The sequence below is a fragment of the Heteronotia binoei genome, chromosome 6 (assembly GCF_032191835.1).
Source record: "Heteronotia binoei isolate CCM8104 ecotype False Entrance Well chromosome 6, APGP_CSIRO_Hbin_v1, whole genome shotgun sequence".
NCBI lineage: Eukaryota > Metazoa > Chordata > Lepidosauria > Squamata > Gekkonidae > Heteronotia > Heteronotia binoei.
Window position 1 is genome coordinate 136,843,314 of NC_083228.1, and position 10,008 is coordinate 136,853,321.

Below are 10,008 nucleotides of genomic sequence, written 5' to 3' on the forward strand. Positions count from 1 at the left end.
ATGAGAGGCCTGCAGGTGTGGTTTCTTCGCCAGTTTCGCCCACTCAGAGACTCACCTCGAAAGAGGTTTGTCATCCTATCTGTGACTCTTCAGATGCTACAGTGGTGGGAGTCAGAGAACAACATCTGCCTTTGTGGTGAGTTGTCAGCATCCACAATAAAACTTCCCTCGAAGCTAATAGTATTGGCCAGAAGTGCAGAGCAACTTGCAGTAGAGCAGTTATAGTTTGGAGTCTCCTTGGCTGCGAAAGAAATCCTTTGTCTTTTTCTGCTTGCTAACAGGAGGTGTAAATGACTAATCTGAATCCCTTATATGCTTGCCAGCACTCATTGCTGAGCCTTACAGCCTTGAAGTATCGATTATAGGGCGTTTAAAAGGATGTAGCAGTTTTAGCAGATTTAGCCTCCTTGTTTAAACTGGCAAACGTTTTATTTGGTATAAGAACATAAGAGAAGCCATGTTGGATCAGGCCAATGGCCCATCCAGTCCAACACTCTGTGTCACATAAGAGAAGCCATGTTGGATCAGGCCAACGGCCCATCCAGTCCAACACTCTGTGTCACATAAGAACATAAGAGAAGCCATGTTGGATCAGGCCAGTGGCCCATCCAGTCCAACACTCTGTGTCACATAAGAACATAAGAGAAGCCATGTTGGATCAGGCCAGTGACCCATCCAGTCCAACACTCTGTGTCACATAAGAACATAAGAGAAGCCATGTTGGATCAGGCCAGTGGCCCATCCAGTCCAACACTCTGTGTCACATAAGAACATAAGAGGAGCCATGTTGGATCAGGCCAACGGCCCCTCCACTCCAACACTCTGTGTCACATAAGAACATAAGAGGAGCCATGTTGGATCAGGCCAATGGGCCATCCAGTCCAACACTCTGTGTCACATAAGAACATAAGAGAAGCCATGTTGGATCAGGCCAGTGGCCCATCCAGTCCAACACTCTGTGTCACATAAGAACATAAGAGAAGCCATGTTGGATCAGGCCAGTGGCCCATCCAGTCCAACACTCTGTGTCACATAAGAACATAAGAGGAGCCATGTTGGATCAGGCCAACGGCCCCTCCACTCCAACACTCTGTGTCACATAAGAACATAAGAGGAGCCATGTTGGATCAGGCCAGTGACCCATCCAGTCCAACACTCTGTGTCACATAAGAACATAAGAAAAGCCATGCTGGATCAGGCCAACGGCCCCTCCACTCCAACACTCTGTGTCACATAAGAACCTAAGAGAAGCCCTGTTGGATCAGGCCAATGGCCCATCCAGTCCAACACTCTGTGTCACATAAGAACATAAGAGAAGCCATGTTGGATCAGGCCAACGGCCCATCCAGTCCAACACTCTGTGTCACATAAGAACATAAGAGAAGCCATGTTGGATCAGGCCAACGGCCCCTCCACTCCAACACTCTGTGTCACATAAGAACATAAGAGGAGCCATGTTGGATCAGGCCAGTGACCCATCCAGTCCAACACTCTGTGTCACATAAGAACATAAGAGAAGCCATGCTGGATCAGGCCAACGGCCCCTCCACTCCAACACTCTGTGTCACATAAGAACCTAAGAGAAGCCCTGTTGGATCAGGCCAATGGCCCATCCAGTCCAACACTCTGTGTCACATAAGAACATAAGAGAAGCCATGTTGGATCAGGCCAACGGCCCATCCAGTCCAACACTCTGTGTCACATAAGGACACAAGAGAAGCCATGTTGGATCAGGCCAGTGGCCCATCCAGTCCAACACTCTGTGTCACATAAGAACATAAGGGAAGCCATGTTGGCTCAGGCCAACGGCCCATCCAGTCCAACACTCTGTGTCACACAGTGGCAAAAAAATTTATATATACACACACACTGTGGCTAATAGCCACTGATGGACCTGTGCTCCATATTTTTATCTAAACCCCTCTTGAAGGTGGCTATGCTTGTGGCCGCCACCACCTCCTGTGGCAGTGAATTCCACATGTAAAAAAGAAATAGCAAGCATGTTGTTTATGGCTGAAGCTAGCAGCAGCTTTATCGCCTTAACATTTTTGGCGCTCCCAGTTTATCTCGTTAGCGCAGCTCAGAAGCTTAATTTAAAAGCAGGCTACATCTAATTAGACTGCATCCTTGGATCATACATTTAAAATTGCAGTTCAAACAAAATCCAAATTTTAAGTAAGGTAAGGTTAAAAGAAACAGTCAGCTTGCGGAGCTGGGAGGTCCGTGGCTGCTAGTTCAGCACCATCTTGCTTCTGACCAATTATTTTTATTTGTCCACTAATGGAGTGGGCTGCAGCTATTGTAATGTGACAGTGTTGTGAGTTAATCGATCAATGCACAACACCTCAGTTTGTCCATGGACAACACCTCAGGAACGCCACGTAAAGAGGAGGAAAACAAAACAAAATACCAGAGCAAACACGTGTTAAGTACCCTCAAGTTGCTTTCAACTTATTGTGATCCTATGAATTAATGACCTCCAAATATGGCTGCCAGGTCCCCCCTGGCCACCAGCAGGGGGTGGGGAGAGGGTTGTCAGATACAGATTGGGAAACTCCTGGGGGTTTTTGGGGTGGAGCCTGGGAAAGACAGGGACCACAGCAGGGCACAATGTCCTGGAGTCCACCCTCCAGGGCATCTATTTTCTTCAGGGGAACTAGTCTCTTTAGTTTGGAGATGAGCTGTAATCCTGGGGGATCCTGAGGTCCCACCTCCCAAAAGTTCTCTTCTTAACAGCCTAATGTTCCCACAGAAACAGCCAACTATAAAAAAATAATAGATAGGTTTCTGAAATGAGCACACACGAGAGAAATAATGGCCGAATCTCCATTCTGCAGCTCTGGATGATTTTGGAAGTTCACTTGGTTTGCATTTGATACAGCCCAGAATTAGATTTGTTAAGGAAAAGCAGCGAAACAGAAACTGCTCTGGCCCCAGGTCGCCTCACCCTGTTGCTGAGCCACCACAGATTCCACATGACTCAGGGGAGGCAATTTCAGGAATGCACTGGGAAAAAGCAAGTTTTGTCATTACGCTCTTGGGGAAATGCCAACCAAAACTTAAAAACCTGCTGAAATGCTTTTTTTTCAGAAGAAAGCTCATTATTGACTGCCTGCTCCTTTGACAAGTGCCTGTAAGCACTATTCATCTGATCAGCATTTGGATTTGACATCCCGTTGCGGTGCCCTGCTCTTCTTGTGGTCTAGGTGCATCTCTCTCAGGCATCTGAGGAACTGGGAAGTGTTGTGTATGTGGACTCATGTGAGAACTGAATTGGGTGTTCCGGCCTGGCTCATTGGAGCCATACGAACGGAGCTTGGGGACCTGGGAACAATGAGCAGCAGGATCAAAATACCTGCTGCCCTGCACCAATCACAGTCCCCTGCTGTTGAAGGATCCAATAATATGCTTGCGTGGGAACCTCGAGTTGTATATACGTAGTTGGCCTCATTGGCCCAGTTCCTCAGTCTTGAAGTGCAGCCTACCTAATGCTGTATCTAATAAAGAGCTGATGTTTCACTACCCCCTCGCCCCCTCTATACGTGGAACCCACTATATTATAGGAAGCTTTACTCAATTTGTAATTGGTGTGACTATAGAAGACTCCAGTTTGCTATGAACTCTTGAGATAAAAATTTATGAGGAATGCTATTTGTATATTTGTATATAAAATTTATGAGGAATGCTATTTGTATATTTTATTTATATTCATTTTCTTAATCTATACGGATGACCCAAGAAAAAGATTCTTAGCCTTAATGAAGTAAAGAACAAACTGGAACAAAAGGTCCGCTAGACAGAGAACGACATAAAGATGCTTATAAAAATTGGAAGTGGCTGTGGCTCGGTGGTAGAGCATCTGCTTGGCTTGTAGAAGATCCAAGGATAAATCCCTGACATCCTTGGTGGAAAAGGATCAGGTAGGAGGTGATGTAAACCAACCTCCACCTGAGACTCTGGAGAGCCACTGCCAGTCTAAGGAGACAACATTTCTCTTCGTGGGCCAGAGGACTGACTCAGTGTAAGGTAGCTTCATGTGTCACATCCCCTCAAAAGTGGGTGGTTTAAGTCCATTTGTTTTGTGTACCCCAATAACCCAGCAGAGCTGTAACCATAATTATTTATTTCAAGGAGCTGATTCATTTTAGGTAAGCTAGCCGATTTGGGGGAGGGGTTGTTGATAATTGTGTATTTTATACTATACAATTATAATTGATTATTTCTAAAAGTTGTTATGTTCTGTTTTCCATTATGTTGACATCTCAGATAATAGCAGGAAACTTGGCCACCCCCTTTGGGTCAGTAGACAGAGGAATGCCATGCATGGATCCATGGTTACATGTGTGGGGGACTTCAACCTGTTTCCTAGACCCCGGATTTGGGGACCAAAAGTCCTTGCATACACAGGAGTGGGCTGGAGGAATATTTTCCCAAGAAATGAAAGAAGCACTTGTACTTTAAAAGGTTGACTTTATTGAATAGCGGAAGATAGACTTGAAGGCCAGAAAGAAAGAGAATTGAAATAGAAATCATCAATAAAATAAATACTGTATCAATAAAATACTGTGGCAAATGTAGGGTTTCAGCAAAAACTCTGGTAAATCCAAATAGTCGCTGTTGGCAAAATACTTTGATAAAATCAAATCACACAAAACCTGAAACAATTCTTGCCCCCATGGATGGGATAAAGAAACATACACAGGTATAACTAAAGCAGGGCTTTTTTTTTTTTAAAGAGAAAGCCTAGTAGGAATGCATTTGCATATTAGGCCACACCCCCGATGTAACCATTGATTCACACAAGGCTTTTTTGTAGAAAAAGCCCAGCAGAAACTCATTTACATATTAGGCCACACCCCCTTACACAAATCCAGCTGGAACGGCGTTCCTTTGGGCGTTTTCGCACTCACCTTCAGCTGGCGCGACCCCCCCTCTTCACCGCGCAGGATCTGTGCCGATTTCGCACTAAATGCCGCGGAGCAGCCGGAAGAGCCGGAAGCTCCCGGCGCAAAAGCCGCTCAAACGTAAACCGCCAAAAAGCAGTTTCCGTTTGCGCGGCTTTTGCGACGGGAGTTTCCGGCTCTTCTGGCTGCTCCGCGGCATTTAGTGCGAAATCCGCGCAGGTCCTGCGCGGTGAGGAGGGGGGTCGCGCCGGCTGAAGGTGAGTGCGAAAACGCCCTTTGTGTTCCTGCTCAAAAAAAAGGCCCTGACTAAAGGATATCCTTATTTAACTTTGACTGGAACGGAATGAACTGTAAATCTTCAAGGGCCAGCTATATATATAAACCAAGGCAAAGGGATCCCTTTTCTTGACTTGGTATGGGACAGCCCCCATGGCCCCTTTTCTTGCTTTGTAATGGGAGAGCCACCCCGCTCCTGACACAAGCCAACTATAACATGACCATTGCCGGCAGCCAAACATGTTAGTTACTTCCCGAAAAGGCAGCCACCCCAAGCTCAATTACTCTACATGAAAGATTTAAAAGATTTTATGATTTGCTGCGTTTGCAGTCATTATGTTTCCTTCTAGTGAGAGCTTCTGGTTACATCTGTTTTTTTCCTTGGGTTTTCTCCATTACGCACTCTCATGGTTTTCTAGAATTCTTCCTATTATGTGCTCCAGACCAATGTCTTCCCTGGCTTTTTCTTGGTGGAATTTGCCTGTCTCCTGAAGAAGAAGAAGAAGAAATTGGATGTATACCGCACCCTTCACTACCTGAAGGAGTCTCAGAGCAGCTTACAACGTCCTTTTTCTTCCTCTCCCCACAAGTTTCATTCAAGGTACTAGGAATAAGGCCCATTGTGAAGAAAAATACAATGGGTTCTAGAAAGAGGCGTTGGATGTTTGCCCCCCCTTGCTGTCTTCCCACCCAAGTGAAGGCATTCACTCCCCCCCCCCACACACACACGCACCTCAGGGGGAGCGGATCTCTGCAATCTGGAGAACAGTTGTAATTCTGAATGATCTGCAGCCTTCACCTGGAGATTGGCAGCAGTGGTTCCCCAGGAGGGTGGAGCCGATGGCATTGTACTTGTCTGAGGTCCCACCCCTCCTCAAAATCTACCCTCTCCAGGCTCTACTTCTCAGATCTCTAGGAATTTCCCAGCCTGTAGTTGGCAACTTCTAAATCATACTGGCTGTCATAGGGGGGATGCTGCTGAACAGGAGCAAGCAGCCAGGTCTAGTTAAATCATGCCAGTCAGGTAACATCAAGTCATTGGGCACTGCCCAATCTAGAGTAGCCAACCACAGATGGAGCCTGAAGATCTCCTGGGTTCACAACTGAACTCTAGGAAAAAGATCTCTCTCCCCCTGAAGAAAATAACTGCATTGGAGGGTAGACTCTATGGCATTATATTCAGCTGAGGACATTGATTGCTTAGCAACAGCCTCTGGCTAGCAGCTTCCCCAGTGGGGAGGAGGGGGGGAGTGACAGGAAAGAGGCAGCTGCCATGTACTCTGAGGAAATGCTCTCTGAGGCCACAGTAGGGCAGCTGCCCTTTCTGAGGTAAGTTGATGGAGAGGACAAAGAGAAGCATCTGAGATGTGTTGTCTCTGAGGTAAGACTGTTTTGGCAGTCTGTTCAGTGTTCCCGGGTCTGCAGTAGGCAGGGGTTTAGGGGAGTTAGCCAGTGGTAACCCAGAGGTGGTGACTGACACATGATAGACCAATTTGTTGAGTGCATGGAATGCACCCATAAGAGAGCTCTGTTTGGTCACCACCATAGGGGAATTACATATTTATAGACAGATAACACTTTCAGTCCTAAAAGTGTCACTGGACTCAAATTCTGTTCTGCTGCATCTGACCAACTCGGCTACCCACCAGAATTTAGATACATTAATGTTCAAATTGTCCAATAGGCAAAGTCTGTTATCAGTGCTGCTCCCAGGTATAAAGCTGGTGTCTCTCTCCATCTCTGGTACTGGAGGAGCTTATTATTTCAATTACTGTGTGAAAGAACTATGCTCCAGGCTGCAGATCCTAGTCTAAGAGCTCCAGTGCTCACATTCTTTGGTTTGTGTCAAGTGGCTTGTGAATGTTAGATGTCTGAGGGAGGAAGGAAGGAAGGAAGGAAGGAAGGAAGGAAGGAAGGAAGGGAGGAAGGAAGGGAGGAAGGAAGGAAGGAAGGAAGGAAGGAAGGAAGGAAGGAAGGAAGGAAGGAAGGAAGGAAGGAAGGAAGGAAGGAAGGAAGGAAGGAAGGAATATAGATGGAGGGGGAGAAGGAGGAGATAGGTGGAAAGAAAGCAGCTCTAACTGTAAATGCATTCTCCAAGCTACTGGCTGGCTTGGCTTGGAGAAGTGATTTAAAGAGAGAAATGCCTTCTCCAAGTCAGGCAACGGGGTGGTGGGGGCTTCAAGAGCCACACAATACGTGTGAAAGAGCCACATGTGGCTTCCAAGCCGCAGTTTGGTCACCCTTGGCCTAGAGCATTCCTGACAAATGTTTGTCCAGCTGCTGCTTCAAGATTTGAATGTGGATGCACGCTCAAGTGTTTTGCCTTGGAGAAAGAATGTAATTTTCCTCCCATTGTAAACAACGGAGGATGGCTGGGGGCATGCACTAATAATACCATGCCACTACAGGCCTTGCAGAGGTTTTCAGGCCATCATGGTAAAGCTCTTTGTCCTCCAGGTCTGTTGGCCACAGTACCTTGGATAACTGTTACACATTTTGCTCAATGTATTTTTAAAAGAATACTATCTTTGCGTTGTATGCATGTTATAACTGCTGAGAAGAAGGAGGGGGCTTTGTCCATATAAGGCAGAGATATGCAGACTAGGAGTCTCCAACTAACGGGAAAATAATAATAGCGAAGGTGAGCAGAGCTGGTCAAGCTCTTTCTAGGTCAGAGGCTTGCCTTTTATATTTTATTGCTCAGAGGGAACATGGCTACACAATGGCTCAGAACTATCTTTTAATAGTTTCCCCATCGCAGCCTTTACTTTAATCTCTGGTGGTTTCTTCTGGGGAGCCACTTGACTGAACGAGAGAATACAGTTAGGGCTAAGAAGGCAGCTTTTAACATTGTCTTCTGCCTCTTGTGGTGAGCCATTTCGTGGCTTAATAGACAGCTATCAGGACTTAATGAAGGGAGCTATGAGTCTCGAAAGCTTCAACACCACAAAAAATCTTGTTGGTCACTAACGTTCTACTGGACTTATATCAAGCTATCAGGACTTGGAAAATGACTCCTCCCCTGCCCAAAGCCATAATGTATGTTGTGGCTCGGGGGGGGGGGGGATTGTCCCATATGGAGCTGGGGGAGGGGATTGCTCCATATGGAGCAGGAGAACAAAGGAGAACACCATGCGAACCTGAGAGTTTTATTAGCTCTTCTAGATCCCTACATGTTTCGCTAAATGCTTCATCAGAGGGGATCTAATACAAAGTAAAAAATAATAATACAATAATTAATTTAATTAAAATGCACGTACCGAGCAATAATTAAAATATTCCTTTAAAATTCAAGTTACTTCTAAAATGAATTTACACAGGCTGTGTGAGGAAAAGCCCCCTACTTTTCATACACATGGACATCATGATCACCAGTATGGTTGCCAGGGTGCCTGGAGATTTGACTCTCACACATCTGCTCTAAGAAGTGGACTTTGCTTACAGTTTCTAAGGCTTATGTGGATACTATAAGCCTCAGCTTTGCAGCAGCATTCTACATCTCTGAAGGGTGTTAGCCAGAATTACAGACATGCTCCAGCTGCTCCTTGTGTGCCCAGTCTTGGCCACTGCAGTGGAAGAAGCCAGGCCACCATGTTTCCAGCCTGCCTCCATGAACCTAAGGCTAACAACAGCAGAATCCATCTTGCTTTCCTGATCCAAGCATACCCTGCCAGGCTGGACTCATTCCTTCTTAGTGGGAAAGTCACACGTACACACCCTGAGCCTGCAAGCAACCCATGTGCCCCATGACTGGATTAACAGCTCCACTGTTGATCCTAATTGCTCAGCAATATCTGAACAATAACTCTTGCCCAGCAGAAGATGAGATAAGAGGAAGAACATCTCCTGTCTTCATCAAGTCTTTTGTCTTACCCGGGTGATACCTAGGCCAGTATTTGATTCCCTATTGTCACCTTCCCAGATAATCCCATTTAACCTTAAGTATCCAGCCATTCCCATTCTCACCCTAGTCTAATACCTTGGAGCCGCCCCAGGCAGCATTGCAGCTTGGAAATTTCCAGGTTCACCGGACTCAGGTGAAGTTCATTGGCCCAAACTGGCATCCAATTAGGTGTCAGCAAGGGACTCACCATTGGCTCTGCTAATGTCCTGCCTCCTTGGTCATCATAGAGCCTCCCCCTGCTCCTCCCCAAGACCTCCCAGCCCCTGAAGGGTCTGAGGGAGCCTATTTAACCTCTGACCCAACTCCACTCATGTGTGCTCTCTATTCAGCAACCCCCATATCCCGCTGTATAGATACATCCCCGATTCCTGATCAGTTTCGGGTCCTCCCCCATTCCCTCATTCGTCGCCATCAGAGTCTTCCTTGGAGTCTGCGAGAGGTAGTATCACCCTGTATGTTTATCCTTATATGTACCCCTATCGATCTATCTATATTTCTATAGACCTGTGTGAATGTGTGATTGTTTTGTATTTTTATCTTGTATGAAAGAACTATTATTTCAAATAAATTACAATTGATTTTATTAAATTAGAGTCCAGTTAATTGAGCATCACTCTCTGAATGGTTGAGCCTGGTATACATTGATAAAAAGATTCCTATTAAGCCAGGTGTCCATCAAACTAATTCCCCAACCCCGTTTTGAGGGCATCTTGGCTTACAGCTGAGCACGGTACCAGCGAACCTTACATATTCTGTAGCATGCAAAAAAAATTACATAGTTTGTAACAAAAAATCTTTCAAGACTTAAAAAAAGAGAACTCTTTTATTTTATTTTTTTGCAAGGTCCATAGAAGAAAGGTAGAAAAAAACACATTGTGTGATACCTTATATATAAAAATTATCTGGTTCCCACCTTGAACAATT